Source organism: Salvelinus fontinalis, chromosome 41 (assembly GCF_029448725.1).
Source record: "Salvelinus fontinalis isolate EN_2023a chromosome 41, ASM2944872v1, whole genome shotgun sequence".
Lineage (NCBI taxonomy): Eukaryota > Metazoa > Chordata > Actinopteri > Salmoniformes > Salmonidae > Salvelinus > Salvelinus fontinalis.
Window position 1 is genome coordinate 4,335,948 of NC_074705.1, and position 17,870 is coordinate 4,353,817.

Sequence of the window (17,870 nt, forward strand, 5' to 3'; positions counted from 1 at the left end):
AATAGGAACCAGGAAACACGGCCTAGCCAATAGGAACCAAGAAACATGGCCTAGCCAATAGGAACCAGGAAACACGGCCTAACCAATAGGAACCAGGAAACACGGCCTAGCCAATAGGAACCAGGAAACACGGCCTAACCAATAGGAACCAGGAAACACGGCCTAACCAATAGGAACCAGGAAACACGGCCTAACCAATAGGAACCAGGAAACACGGCCTAACCAATAGGAACCAGGAAACACGGCCTAACCAATAGAAACCAGGAAACACGGCCTAGCCAATAGGAACCAGGAAACACGGCCTAGCCAACAGGAACCAGGAAACACGGCCTGACTAATAGGAACCAGGAAACACGGCCTAGCCAATAGGAACCAGGAAACACGGCCTAGCCAATAGGAGCCAGGAAACACGGCCTAACTAATAGGAACCAGGAAACACGGCCTAGCCAATAGGAACCAGGAAACACGGCCTAGCCAATAGGAACCAGGAAACACGGCCTAACCAATAGGAACCAGGAAACACGGCCTAACTAATAGGAACCAGGAAACACGGCCTAGCCAATAGGAACCAGGAAACACGGCCTAGCCAATAGGAACCAGGAAACACGGCCTAGCCAATAGGAACCAGGAAACACGGCCTAGCCAATAGGAACCAGGAAACACGGCCTAGCCAATAGGAACCAGGAAACACGGCCTAACCAATAGGAACCAGGAAACACGGCCTAGCCAATAGGAACCAGGAAACACGGCCTAGCCAATAGGAACCAGGAAACACGGCCTAACTAATAGGAACCAGGAAACACGGCCTAGCCAATAGGAACCAGGAAACACGGCCTAGCCAATAGGAACCAGGAAACACGGCCGAACCAATAGGAACCAGGAAATATGGCCGAAACAATAGATATAGAGTGAACCATGACAGATAGATATACAGCATGACAGATAGATATACAGTGAACCATGACAGATAGATATACAGTGAACCATGACAGATAGATATACAGTGAACCATGGCAGATAGATATACAGTGAACCATGACAGATAGATATACAGTGAACCATGACAGATAGATATACAGCATGACAGATAGATATACAGTGAACCATGACAGATAGATATACAGTGAACCATGACAGATAGATATACAGTGAACCATGACATATAGATATACAGCATGACAGATAGATATACAGTGAACCATGGAAGATAGATATACAGTGAACCATGGCAGATAGATATACAGTGAACCATGACAGATAGATATACAGTGAACCATGGCAGATAGATATACAGTGAACCATGGCAGATAGATATACAGTGAACCATGGCAGATAGATATACAGTGAACCATGACAGATAGATATACAGTGAACCATGGCAGACAGATATGCAGTGAACCATGGCAGACAGATATAGAGTGAACCATGGCAGACATATATACAGTGAACCATGGCAGATAGATATACAGTGAACCATGGCAGATAGATATACAGTGAACCATGGCAGATAGATATACAGTGAACCATGGCAGATAGATATAGAGTGAACCATGGCAGACAGATATACAGTGAACCATGGCAGACAGATATACAGTGAACCATGGCAGATAGATATACAGTGAACCATGGCAGATAGATATACAGTGAACCATGGCAGATAGATATACAGTGAACCATGACAGATAGATATACAGTGAACCATGGCAGACAGATATGCAGTGAACCATGGCAGACAGATATAGAGTGAACCATGGCAGACATATATACAGTGAACCATGGCAGATAGATATACAGTGAACCATGGCAGATAGATATACAGTGAACCATGGCAGATAGATATACAGTGAACCATGGCAGATAGATATAGAGTGAACCATGGCAGACAGATATACAGTGAACCATGGCAGACAGATATACAGTGAACCATGGCAGATAGATATACAGTGAACCATGGCAGATAGATATACAGTGAACCATGGCAGATAGATATACAGTGAACCATGGTAGATAGATATACAGCATGACAGATAGACATGCAGTGAACCATGGCAGATAGATATACAGCATGACAGATAGACATGCAGTGAACCATGGCAGATAGATATACAGCATGACAGATAGATATACAGTGAACCATGACAGATAGATATACAGTGAACCATGGCAGATAGATATAAGGTGAAACATGGCAGATAGATATGCAGTGAACCATGGCAGACAGATATGCAGTGAACCATGGCGGACAGATATACAGTGAACGATGGCAGATAGATAAACAGTGAACCATGGCAGACAGATATACAGTGAACCATGCCAGATAGATATGTAGTGAACCATGGCAGACAGATATGCAGTGAACCATGGCAGACAGATATGCAGTGAACCATGGCAGACAGATATACAGTGAACCATGACAGATAGATATGCAGTGAACCATGGCAGACAGATATGCAGTGAACCATGGCAGATAGATATACACCATGACAGATAGATATACACCACGACAGATAGATATACACCACGACAGATAGATATACACCATGACAGACAGATACACGGTGAACCATGATAGATAGATTAACACCATGCCAGATAGAGAGGAAGGAAGGTCACTAGCCCTGTCTGTTTAGTGTGACAGAGGCTGGGTCCCCAGTGGGCCCTGGTCAAAGTAGATTAACACCATGCCAGATAGAGAGGAAGGAAGGTCACTAGCCCTGTCTGTTTAGTGTGACAGAGGCTGGGTCCCCAGTGGGCCCTGGTCAAAGTAGATTAACACCATGCCAGATAGAGAGGAAGGAAGGTCACTAGCCCTGTCTGTTTAGTGTGACAGAGGCTGGGTCCCCAGTGGGCCCTGGTCAAAGTAGATTAACACCATGCCAGATAGAGAGGAAGGAAGGTCACTAGCCCTGTCTGTTTAGTGTGACAGAGGCTGGGTCCCCAGTGGGCCCTGGCCAAAGTAGATTAACACCATGCCAGATAGAGAGGAAGGAAGGTCACTAGCCCTGTCTGTTTAGTGTGACAGAGGCTGGGTCCCCAGTGGGCCCTGGCCAAAGTAGATTAACACCATGCCAGATAGAGAGGAAGGAAGGTCACTAGCCCTGTCTGTTTAGTGTGACAGAGGCTGGGTCCCCAGTGGGCCCTGGCCAAAGTAGATTAACACCATGCCAGATAGAGAGGAAGGAAGGTCACTAGCCCTGTCTGTTTAGTGTGACAGAGGCTGGGTCCCCAGTGGGCCCTGGCCAAAGTAGGGCACTACGTAGGCTAGGATACCATTTGGAACGGAGGTTGACAAAGCGTGACAAAGCGCGTGTGATCGTAGCGACGGACGGACGAACGGATGTTGACATATGGAGACTCCCTGAGAGAGAAACACATTATTGTCCCACGGACCGCTGGGGAGAGGCTGACATTTACACAGGACTTTCTTCTGTATTGCATCAGTGATCTCATTAAATCACGCTTTGCCTGCATCGTCTTTGATGATCATTCTACAGCTACAAGAGCTATGCTAATATAACGGTGTTCTGTAATCTGACCTGAGATCAGGTGTTACACTGTGACAACAGGTGAGACGTGTTACCCAGTTGACCTATGCTATTACAACGGTCTTCTGTAATCTGACCTAAAATCAGGTGTTACACTGTGACAACAGGTGAGGCGTGTTACCCAGTTGACCTATGCTATTATACAGTCGTCTGTAATCTGACCTGAGATCAGGTATTACACTGTGACTACAGGTGAGACGTGTTACCTAGTTGACCTATGCTATTATACAGTGTTCTGTAATCTGACCTGAGATCAGGTGTTACACTGTGACAACAGGTGAGACGTGTTACCTAGTTGACCTATGCTAGTATACAGTCGTCTGTAATCTGACCTGAGATCAGGTGTTACACTGTGACTACAGGTGAGACGTGTTACCAAGTTGACCTATGCTAGTATACAGTCGTCTGTAATCTGACCTGAGAGCAGGTGTTACACTGTGACAACAGGTGAAACGTGTTACCGAGCTGAGTTGGTTAAACTCACTCCTTAGATTGATCCGTAACATCCAATTTCTCGCTTTTTGGTGACGCAGCCGGCTAAATTGTTTCCAGAGAGACAGACAGACAGAGGACGTGAGGAAGGAAACTAAGATGTTTCCAGAGAGACAGACAGAGGACGTGAGGAAGGACACTAAGATGTTTCCAGAGAGAGACAGAGGACGTGAGGAAGGAAACTAAGATGTTTCCAGAGAGACAGACAGAGGACGTGAGGAAGGAAACTAAGATGTTTCCAGAGAGACAGACAGAGGACGTGAGGAAGGACACTAAGATGTTTCCAGAGAGACAGACAGAGGACGTGAGGAAGGAAACTAAGATGTTTCCAGAGACAGACAGACAGAGGACGTGAGGAAGGAAACTAAGATGTTTCCAGAGAGACAGACAGAGGACGTGAGGAAGGAAACTAAGATGTTTCCAGAGAGACAGACAGAGGACGTGAGGAAGGAAACTAAGATGTTTCCAGAGAGAGACAGACAGAGGACGTGAGGAAGGAAACTAAGATGTTTCCAGAGAGAGACAGACAGAGGACGTGAGGAAGGAAACTAAGATGTTTCCAGAGAGAGACAGACAGAGGACGTGAGGAAGGAAACTAAGATGTTTCCAGAGAGACAGACAGAGGACGTGAGGAAGGAAACTAAGATGTTTCCAGAGAGACAGACAGAGGACGTGAGGAAGGAAACTAAGATGTTTCCAGAGAGAGACAGACAGAGGACGTGAGGAAGGAAACTAAGCTGTTTCCAGAGACAGACAGACAGAGGACGTGAGGAAGGAAACTAAGATGTTTCCAGAGAGAGACAGACAGAGGACGTGAGGAAGGAAACTAAGATGTTTCCAGAGAGACAGACAGAGGACGTGAGGAAGGAAACTAAGATGTTTCCAGAGAGACAGACAGAGGACGTGAGGAAGGAAACTAAGATGTTTCCAGAGAGACAGACAGAGGACGTGAGGAAGGAAACTAAGATGTTTCCAGAGAGAGACAGACAGAGGACGTGAGGAAAGAAACTAAGATGTTTCCAGAGACAGACAGACAGAGGACGTGAGGAAGGAAACTAAGATGTTTCCAGAGACAGACAGACAGAGGACATGAGGAAGGAAACTAAGATGTTTCCAGAGAGACAGACAGAGGACGTGAGGAAGGAAACTAAGATGTTTCCAGACAGACAGACAGAGGACGTGAGGAAGGACACTAAGATGTTTCCAGAGACAGACAGACAGAGGACATGAGGAAGGAAACTAAGATGTTTCCAGAGACAGACAGACAGAGGACATGAGGAAGGAAACTAAGATGTTTCCAGAGACAGACAGACAGAGGACGTGAGGAAGGACACTAAGATGTTTCCAGAGACAGACAGACAGAGGACGTGAGGAAGGAAACTAAGATGTTTCCAGACAGACAGACAGAGGACGTGAGGAAGGACACTAAGATGTTGCCAGAGAGAGACAGACAGACAGAGGATGTGAGGAAGGACACTAAGATGTTTCCAGAGAGACAGACAGAGGACGTGAGGAAGGAAACTAAGATGTTTCCAGAGAGACAGACAGAGGACGTGAGGAAGGACACTAAGATGTTTCCAAAGAGGACGTGAGGAAGGAAACTAAGATGTTTCCAGAGAGACAGACAGAGGACGTGAGGAAGGAAACTAAGATGTTTCCAGAGAGAGACAGACAGAGGACGTGAGGAAGGACACTAAGATGTTTCCAGAGAGACAGACAGAGGACGTGAGGAAGGAAACTAAGATGTTTCCAGAGAGACAGACAGAGGACGTGAGGAAGGAAACTAAGATGTTTCCAGAGAGAGAGACAGACAGAGGACGTGAGGAAGGAAACTAAGATGTTTCCAGAGAGACAGACAGAGGACGTGAGGAAGGAAACTAAGATGTTTCCAGAGAGACAGACAGAGGACGTGAGGAAGGAAACTAAGATGTTTCCAGAGAGACAGACAGAGGACGTGAGGAAGGAAACTAAGATGTTTCCAGACAGACAGACAGAGGACGTGAGGAAGGAAACTAAGATGTTTCCAGAGAGACAGACAGACAGAGGACGTGAGGAAGGAAACTAAGATGTTTCCAGAGAGAGACAGAGGACGTGAGGAAGGACACTAAGATGTTTCCAGAGAGACAGACAGAGGACGTGAGGAAGGAAACTAAGATGTTTCCAGAGAGACAGACAGAGGACGTGAGGAAGGAAACTAAGATGTTTCCAGAGAGACAGACAGAGGACGTGAGGAAGGAAACTAAGATGTTTCCAGAGAGACAGACAGAGGACGTGAGGAAGGAAACTAAGATGTTTCCAGAGACAGACAGAGGACGTGAGGAAGGAAACTAAGATGTTTCCAGACAGACAGACAGAGGACGTGAGGAAGGAAACTAAGATGTTTCCAGAGAGAGACAGACAGAGGACGTGAGGAAGGAAACTAAGATGTTTCCAGAGAGAGACAGAGGACGTGAGGAAGGACACTAAGATGTTTCCAGAGAGACAGACAGAGGACGTGAGGAAGGAAACTAAGATGTTTCCAGAGAGACAGACAGAGGACGTGAGGAAGGAAACTAAGATGTTTCCAGAGAGACAGACAGAGGACGTGAGGAAGGAAACTAAGATGTTTCCAGAGAGACAGACAGAGGACGTGAGGAAGGAAACTAAGTTTTTGCCGTAAACAGACAAGTAAATGAACAAGGCTGAAACCTGTAGTAGTCAAAGGTCAGAGGTGACTTACGTTTAGAGACCGTCATGACCTTCCTCTTGACCTCTCCACCCCCTGATCCGCCACATCCATCCTCGTCATCACAGTCTCCGCTGTAGCCACGCCCCTCACCATTGCCGCTTCCTGTTTCGATCAGATCCAACGTTCCAAACTTGGGGATGGACTTCCCCTGCAGCAGCTGGAACAGAAAGACACTGAACACTTAGTCTGCCACACCAAACAACACCCTAGTCCCTATATAGTACACTACTTTAGACCAGGGCCCTATAGAACCCTATTCCCTATATAGTGCACTACTTTAGGCCAGGGCCCTATAGAACCCTATTCCCTATATAGTACACTACTTTAGACCAGGATACACAGGGCTCTGACACCCTAGTCCCTATAAAGTACACTACTTTAGACCAGGATACACAATGCTCTGACACCCTAGTCCCTATATAGAACACTACTTTAGACCAGGATACACAGGGCTCTGACACCCTAGTCCCTATATAGTACACTACTTTAGACCAGGATACACAGGGCTCTGACACCCTATTCCCTATATAGAACACTACTTTAGACCAGGATACACAGGGCTCTGACACCCTAGTCCCTATATAGAACACTACTTTAGACCAGGATACACAGGGCTCTGACACCCTAGTCCCTATATAGAGCACTACTTTAGACCAGGATACACAGGGCTCTGACACCCTAGTCCCTATATAGAACACTACTTTAGACCAGGATACACAGGGCTCTGACACCCTAGTCCCTATATGGAACACTACTTTAGACCAGGACACACAGGGCTCTGACAACCTAGTCCCTATATAGAACACTACTTTAGACCAGGACACACAGGGCTCTGACACCCTAGTCCCTATATAGAACACTACTTTAGACCAGGATACACAGGGCTCTGACACCCTAGTCCCTATATAGTACACTACTATAGACCAGGATACACAGGGCTCTGACACCCTACTCCCTATATAGTACACTACTTTAGAACAGGATACACAGGGCTCTGACACCCTAGTCCCTATATAGAACACTACTTTAGACCAGGATACACAGGGCTCTGACACCCTAGTCCCTATATAGAACACTACTTTAGACCAGGATACACAGGGCTCTGACACCCTAGTCCCTATATAGAACACTACTTTAGACCAGGATACACAGGGCTCTGACACCCTAGTCCTTATATAGAACACTACTTTAGACCAGGATACACAGGGCTCTGACACCCTAGTCCCTATATAGAACACTACTTTAGACCAGGATACACAGGGCTCTGACACCCTAGTCCCTATATAGAACACTACTTTAGACCAGGATACACAGGGCTCTGACACCCTAGTCAATATATAGTACACTACTTTAGACCAGGGCCCTATAGAACCCTATTCCCTATATAGTGCACTACTTTAGACCAGGATACACAGGGCTCTGACACCCTAGTCCCTATATAGTACACTACTTTAGACCAGGGCCCTATATAACCCTATTCCCTATATAGTGCACTACTTTAGGCCAGGGCCCTATAGAACCCTATTCCCTATATAGTGCACTACTTTAGACCAGGATACACAGGGCTTTGACACACTAGTCCCTATATAGTACACTACTTTAGACCAGGATACACAGGGCTCTGACACCCTAGTCCCTATATAGTGCACTACTTTAGACCAGGATACACAGGGCTCTTACACCCTATTCCCTATATAGAACACTACTTTAGACCAGGATACACAGGGCTCTGACACCCTAGTCCCTATATAGAACACTACTTTAGACCAGGATACACAGGGCTCTGACACCCTAGTCCCTATATAGAACACTACTTTAGACCAGGATACACAGGGCTCTGACACCCTAGTCCCTATATAGTACACTACTTTAGACCAGGATACACAGGGCTCTGACACCCTAGTCCCTATATATAACACTACTTTAGACCAGGATACACAGGGCTCTGACACCCTAGTCCCTATATAGAACACAACTTTAGACCAGGATATACAGGGCTCTGACACCCTGTTCCCTATATAGAACACTACTTTAGACCAGGATACACACAGGGCTCTGACACCCTAGTCCCTATATAGAACACTACTTTAGACCAGGATACACAGGGCTCTGACACCCTAGTCCCTATATAGAACACTACTTTAGACCAGGATACACAGGGCTCTGACACCCTAGTCCCTATATAGAACACTACTTTAGACCAGGATACACAGGGCTCTGACACCCTAGTCCCTATATAGAACACTACTTTAGACCAGAATACACAGGGCTCTGACACCCTAGTCCCTATATAGAACACTACTTTAGACCAGGATACACAGGGCTCTGACACCCTAGTCCCTATATAGTACACTACTTTAGACCAGGATACACAGGGCTCTGACACCCTAGTCCCTATATAGAACACTACTTTAGACCAGGATACCCAGGGCTCTGACACCCTAGTCCCTATATAGAACACTACTTTAGACCAGGATACACAGGGCTCTGACACCCTAGTCCCTATATAGAACACTACTTTAGACCAGGATACACAGGGCTCTGACACCCTAGTCCCTATATAGAACACTACTTTAGACCAGGATACACAGGGCTCTGACACCCTAGTCCCTATATAGAACACTACTTTAGACCAGGATACACAGGGCTCTGACACCCTAGTCCTTATATAGTACACTACTTTAGAACGGAATACACAGGGCTCTGACACCCTAGTCCCTATATAGAACACTACTTAAGACCAGGATATACAGGGCTCTGACACCCTAGTCCCTATATAGAACACTACTTTAGACCAGGATACACAGGGCTCTGACACCCTAGTCCTTATATAGAACACTACTTTAGACCAGGATACACAGGGCTCTGACACCCTAGTCCCTATATAGAACACTACTTTAGACCAGGATACACAGGGCTCTGACACCCTAGTCCCTATATAGAACACTACTTTAGACCAGGATACACAGGGCTCTGACACCCTAGTCAATATATAGTACACTACTTTAGACCAGGGCCCTATAGAACCCTATTCCCTATATAGTGCACTACTTTAGACCAGGATACACAGGGCTCTGACACCCTAGTCCCTATATAGTACACTACTTTAGACCAGGGCCCTATATAACCCTATTCCCTATATAGTGCACTACTTTAGGCCAGGGCCCTATAGAACCCTATTCCCTATATAGTGCACTACTTTAGACCAGGATACACAGGGCTTTGACACCCTAGTCCCTATATAGTACACTACTTTAGACCAGGATACACAGGGCTCTGACACCCTAGTCCCTATATAGTGCACTACTTTAGACCAGGATACACAGGGCTCTTACACCCTATTCCCTATATAGAACACTACTTTAGACCAGGATACACAGGGCTCTGACACCCTAGTCCCTATATAGAACACTACTTTAGACCAGGATACACAGGGCTCTGACACCCTAGTCCCTATATAGAACACTACTTTAGACCAGGATACACAGGGCTCTGACACCCTAGTCCCTATATAGTACACTACTTTAGACCAGGATACACAGGGCTCTGACACCCTAGTCCCTATATAGAACACAACTTTAGACCAGGATATACAGGGCTCTGACACCCTGTTCCCTATATAGAACACTACTTTAGACCAGGATACACACAGGGCTCTGACACCCTAGTCCCTATATAGAACACTACTTTAGACCAGGATACACAGGGCTCTGACACCCTAGTCCCTATATAGAACACTACTTTAGACCAGGATACACAGGGCTCTGACACCCTAGTCCCTATATAGAACACTACTTTAGACCAGGATACACAGGGCTCTGACACCCTAGTCCCTATATAGAACACTACTTTAGACCAGAATACACAGGGCTCTGACACCCTAGTCCCTATATAGAACACTACTTTAGACCAGGATACACAGGGCTCTGACACCCTAGTCCCTATATAGTACACTACTTTAGACCAGGATACACAGGGCTCTGACACCCTAGTCCCTATATAGAACACTACTTTAGACCAGGATACCCAGGGCTCTGACACCCTAGTCCCTATATAGAACACTACTTTAGACCAGGATACACAGGGCTCTGACACCCTAGTCCCTATATAGAACACTACTTTAGACCAGGATACACAGGGCTCTGACACCCTAGTCCCTATATAGAACACTACTTTAGACCAGGATACACAGGGCTCTGACACCCTAGTCCCTATATAGAACACTACTTTAGACCAGGATACACAGGGCTCTGACACCCTAGTCCTTATATAGTACACTACTTTAGAACGGAATACACAGGGCTCTGACACCCTAGTCCCTATATAGAACACTACTTTAGACCAGGATACACAGGGCTCTGACACCCTAGTCCCTATATAGAACACTACTTAAGACCAGGATATACAGGGCTCTGACACCCTAGTCCCTATATAGAACACTACTTTAGACCAGGATACACAGGGCTCTCACACCCTAGTCCCTATATAGAACACTACTTTAGACCAGGATACACAGGGCTCTGACACCCTAGTCCCTACATAGAAAAGTACTTTAGACCAGGATACACAGGGCTCTGACACCCTAGTCAATATATAGTACACTACTTTAGACCAGGGCCCTATAGAACCCTATTCCCTATATAGTGCACTACTTTAGACCAGGATACACAGGGCTCTGACACCCTAGTCCCTATATAGTACACTACTTTAGACCAGGCTCCTATAGAACCCTATTCCCTATATAGTGCACTACTTTAGGCCAGGGCCCTATAGAACCCTATTCCCTATATAGTGCACTACTTTAGACCACACAGGGCTCTGACACCCTAGTCCCTATATAGAACACTACTTTAGACCAGTATACGCAGGGCTCTGACACCCTAGTCCCTATATAGATCACTACTTTAGACCAGGATACACAGGGCTTTGACACCCTAGTCCCTATATAGAACACTACTTTAGACCAGGATACACAGGGCTCTGACACCCTAGTCCCTATATAGTACACTACTTTAGACCAGGATACACAGGGCTCTGACACCCTAGTCCCTATATAGTACACTACTTTAGACCAGGATACACAGGGCTCTGACACCCTAGTCCCTATATAGAACACTACTTTAGAACACACAGGGCTCTGACACCCTAGTCCCTATATAGTACACTACTTTAGACCAGGATACACAGGGCTCTGACACCCTAGTCCCTATATAGAACACTACTTTAGACCAGGATACACAGGGCTCTGACACCCTAGTCCCTATATAGTACACTACTTTAGACCAGGATACACAGGGCTCTGACACCCTAGTCCCTATATAGAACACTACTTTAGACCACACAGGGCTCTGACACCCTAGTCCCTATATAGAACACTAGTTTAGACCAGGATACGCAGGGCTCTGACACCCTAGTCCCTATATAGAACACTACTTTAGACCAGGATACACAGGGCTCTGACACCCTAGTCCCTATATAGTGCACTACTTTAGACCAGGATACACAGGGCTCTGACACCCTAGTCCCTATATAGAACACTACTTTAGACCAGGATACACAGGGCTCTGACACCCTAGTCCCTATATAGAACACTACTTTAGACCAGGATACACAGGGCTCTGACACCCTAGTCCCTATATAGAACACTACTTTAGACCAGGATACACAGGGCTCTGACACCCTAGTCCCTATATAGAACACTACTTTAGACCAGTATACGCAGGGCTCTGACACCCTAGTCCCTATATAGATCACTACTTTAGACCAGGATACACAGGGCTTTGACACCCTAGTCCCTATATAGAACACTACATTAGACCAGGATACACAGGGCTCTGACACCCTAGTCCCTATATAGTACACTACTTTAGACCAGGATACACAGGGCTCTGACACCCTAGTCCCTATATAGTACACTACTTTAGACCAGGATACACAGGGCTCTGACACCCTAGTTCCTATATAGAACACTACTTTAGACCAGGATACACAGGGCTCTGACACCCTAGTCCCTATATAGTACACTACTTTAGACCAGGATACACAGGGCTCTGACACCCTAGTCCCTATATAGAACACTACTTTAGACCACACAGGGCTCTGACACCCTAGTCCCTATATAGTACACTACTTTAGACCAGGATACACAGGGCTCTGACACCCTAGTCCCTATATAGTACACTACTTTAGACCAGGATACACAGGGCTCTGACACCCTAGTCCCTATATAGTACACTACTTTAGACCAGGATACACAGGGCTCTGACACCCTAGTTCCTATATAGAACACTACTTTTGACCAGGATACACAGGGCTCTGACACCCTAGTCCCTATATAGTACACTACTGTAGACCAGGATACACAGGGCTCTGACACCCTAGTCCCTATATAGAACACTACTTTAGACCAGGCTCCTATTGAACCCTATTCCCCATATAGTGCACTACTTTAGGCCAGGGCCCTATAGAACCCTATTCCCTATATAGTGCACTACTTTAGACCAGGATACACAGGGCTTTGACACCCTAGTCCCTATATAGAACACTACTTTAGACCAGGATACACAGGGCTCTGACACCCTAGTCCCTATATAGTACACTACTTTAGACCAGGAAACACAGGGCTCTGACACCCTAGTCCCTATATAGAACACTACTTTAGACCAGGATACACAGGGCTCTGACACCCTAGTCCCTATATAGAACACTACTTTAGACCAGGATACACAGGGCTCTGACACCCTAGTCCCTATATAGAACACTACTTTAGACCAGGATACACAGGGCTCTGACACCCTAGTCCCTATATAGAACACTACTTTAGACCAGGATACACAGGGCTCTGACAACCTAGTCCCTATATAGAACACTAATTTAGACCAGTATACGCAGGGCTCTGACACCCTAGTCCCTATATAGATCACTACTTTAGACCAGGATACACAGGGCTTTGACACCCTAGTCCCTATATAGAACACTACTTTAGACCAGGATACACAGGGCTCTGACACCCTAGTCCCTATATAGAACACTACTTTAGACCAGGATACACAGGGCTCTGACACCCTAGTCCCTATATAGAACACTACTTTAGACCAGGATACACAGGGCTCTGACACCCTAGTCCCTATATAGAACACTACTTTAGACCAGTATACGCAGGGCTCTGACACCCTAGTCCCTATATAGATCACTACTTTAGACCAGGATACACAGGGCTCTGACACCCTAGTCCCTATATAGAACACTACATTAGACCAGGATACACAGGGCTCTGACAACCTAGTCCCTATATAGTACACTACTTTAGACCAGGATACACAGGGCTCTGACACCCTAGTTCCTATATAGTACACTACTTTAGACCAGGATACACAGGGCTCTGACACCCTAGTTCCTATATAGAACACTACTTTTGACCAGGATACACAGGGCTCTGACACCCTAGTCCCTATATAGTACACTACTGTAGACCAGGATACACAGGGCTCTGACACCCTAGTCCCTATATAGAACACTACTTTAGACCAGGCTCCTATTGAACCTTATTCCCTATATAGTGCACTACTTTAGGCCAGGGCCCTATAGAACCCTATTCCCTATATAGTGCACTACTTTAGACCAGGATACACAGGGCTTTGACACCCTAGTCCCTATATAGAACACTACTTTAGACCAGGATACACAGGGCTCTGACACCCTAGTCCCTATATAGTACACTACTTTAGACCAGGAAACACAGGGCTCTGACACCCTAGTCCCTATATAGAACACTACTTTAGACCAGGATACACAGGGCTCTGACACCCTAGTCCCTATATAGAACACTACTTTAGACCAGGATACACAGGGCTCTGACACCCTAGTCCCTATATAGAACACTACTTTAGACCAGGATACACAGGGCTCTGACACCCTAGTCCCTATATAGAACACTACTTTAGACCAGGATACACAGGGCTCTGACAACCTAGTCCCTATATAGAACACTAATTTAGACCAGTATACGCAGGGCTCTGACACCCTAGTCCCTATATAGATCACTACTTTAGACCAGGATACACAGGGCTTTGACACCCTAGTCCCTATATAGAACACTACTTTAGACCAGGATACACAGGGCTCTGACACCCTAGTCCCTATATAGTACACTACTTTAGACCAGGATACACAGGGCTCTGACACCCTAGTCCCTATATAGTACACTACTTTAGACCAGGATACACAGGGCTCTGACACCCTAGTCCCTATATAGAACACTACTTTAGACCACACAGGGCTCTGACACCCTAGTCCCTATATAGTACACTACTTTAGACCAGGATACACAGGGCTCTGACACCCTAGTCCCTATATAGTACACTACTTTAGACCAGGCTCCTATAGAACCCTATTCCCTATATAGTGCACTACTTTAGGCCAGGGCACTATAGAACCCTATTCCCTATATAGTGCACTACTTTAGACCAGGATACACAGGGCTTTGACACCCTAGTCCCTATATAGAACACTACTTTAGACCAGGATACACAGGGCTCTGACACCCTAGTCCCTATATAGTACACTACTTTAGACCAGGATACACAGGGCTCTGACACCCTAGTCCCTATATAGAACACTACTTTAGACCAGGATACACAGGGCTCTGACACCCTAGTCCCTATATAGAACACTACTTTAGACCAGGATACACAGGGCTCTGACACCCTAGTCCCTATATAGAACACTACTTTAGACCACACAGGGCTCTGACACCCTAGTCCCTATATAGAACACTACTTTAGACCAGGATACACAGGGCCCTATAGAACCCTAGTCCCTATATAGAACACTACTTTAGACCAGGATACACAGGGCCCTATAGAACCCTAGTCCCTATATAGAACACTAATTTAGACCAGGATACACAGGGCTCTGACACCCTAGTCCCTATATAGAGCACTACTTTAGACCAGGATACACAGGGCTCTGACACCCTAGTCCCTATATAGAACACTACTTTAGACCAGGATACACAGGGCTCTGACACCCTAGTCCCTATATAGAACACTACTTTAGACCACACAGGGCTCTGACACCCTAATCCCTATATAGAACACTACTTTAGACCAGGATACACAGGGCTCTGACACCCTAGTCCCTATATAGAACACTACTTTAGACCAGGATACACAGGGCTCTGACACCCTAGTCCCTATATAGAACACTACTTTAGACCAGGATACACAGGGCTCTGACACCCTAGTCCCTATATAGAACACTACTTTAGACCAGGATACACAGGGCTCTGACACCCTAGTCCCTATATAGAACACTACTTTAGACCAGGATACACAGGGCTCTGACACCCTAGTCCCTATATAGAACACTACTTTAGACCAGTATACACAGGGCTCTGACACCCTAGTCCTTATATAGAACACTACTTTAGACCAGGATACCCAGGGCTCTGACACCCTAGTCCCTATATAGAACACTACGTTAGACCAGGATACCCAGGGCTCTGACACCCTAGTCCCTATATAGAACACTACTTTAGACCAGGATACACAGGGCTCTGACACCCTAGTCCCTATATAGAACACTACTTTAGACCAGTATACGCAGGGCTCTGACACCCTAGTCCCTATATAGATCACTACTTTAGACCAGGATACACAGGGCTCTGACACCCTAGTCCCTATATAGAACACTACATTAGACCAGGATACACAGGGCTCTGACACCCTAGTCCCTATATAGTACACTACTTTAGACCAGGATACACAGGGCTCTGACACCCTAGTCCCTATATAGTACACTACTTTAGACCAGGATACACAGGGCTCTGACACCCTAGTTCCTATATAGAACACTACTTTTGACCAGGATACACAGGGCTCTGACACCCTAGTCCCTATATAGTACACTACTGTAGACCAGGATACACAGGGCTCTGACACCCTAGTCCCTATATAGAACACTACTTTAGACCAGGCTCCTATTGAACCCTATTCCCTATATAGTGCACTACTTTAGGCCAGGGCCCTATAGAACCCTATTCCCTATATAGTGCACTACTTTAGACCAGGATACACAGGGCTTTGACACCCTAGTCCCTATATAGAACACTACTTTAGACCAGGATACACAGGGCTCTGACACCCTAGTCCCTATATAGTACACTACTTTAGACCAGGAAACACAGGGCTCTGACACCCTAGTCCCTATATAGAACACTACTTTAGACAAGGATACACAGGGCTCTGACACCCTAGTCCCTATATAGAACACTACTTTAGACCAGGATACACAGGGCTCTGACACCCTAGTCCCTATATAGAACACTACTTTAGACCAGGATACACAGGGCTCTGACACCCTAGTCCCTATACAGAACACTACTTTAGACCAGGATACACAGGGCTCTGACAACCTAGTCCCTATATAGAACACTAATTTAGACCAGTATACGCAGGGCTCTGACACCCTAGTCCCTATATAGATCACTACTTTAGACCAGGATACACAGGGCTTTGACACCCTAGTCCCTATATAGAACACTACTTTAGACCAGGATACACAGGGCTCTGACACCCTAGTCCCTATATAGTACACTACTTTAGACCAGGATACACAGGGCTCTGACACCCTAGTCCCTATATAGTACACTACTTTAGACCAGGATACACAGGGCTCTGACACCCTAGTCCCTATATAGAACACTACTTTAGACCACACAGGGCTCTGACACCCTAGTCCCTATATAGTACACTACTTTAGACCAGGATACACAGGGCTCTGACACCCTAGTCCCTATATAGTACACTACTTTAGACCAGGCTCCTATAGAACCCTATTCCCTATATAGTGCACTACTTTAGGCCAGGGCACTATAGAACCCTATTCCCTATATAGTGCACTACTTTAGACCAGGATACACAGGGCTTTGACACCCTAGTCCCTATATAGAACACTACTTTAGACCAGGATACACAGGGCTCTGACACCCTAGTCCCTATATAGTACACTACTTTAGACCAGGATACACAGGGCTCTGACACCCTAGTCCCTATATAGAACACTACTTTAGACCAGGATACACAGGGCTCTGACACCCTAGTCCC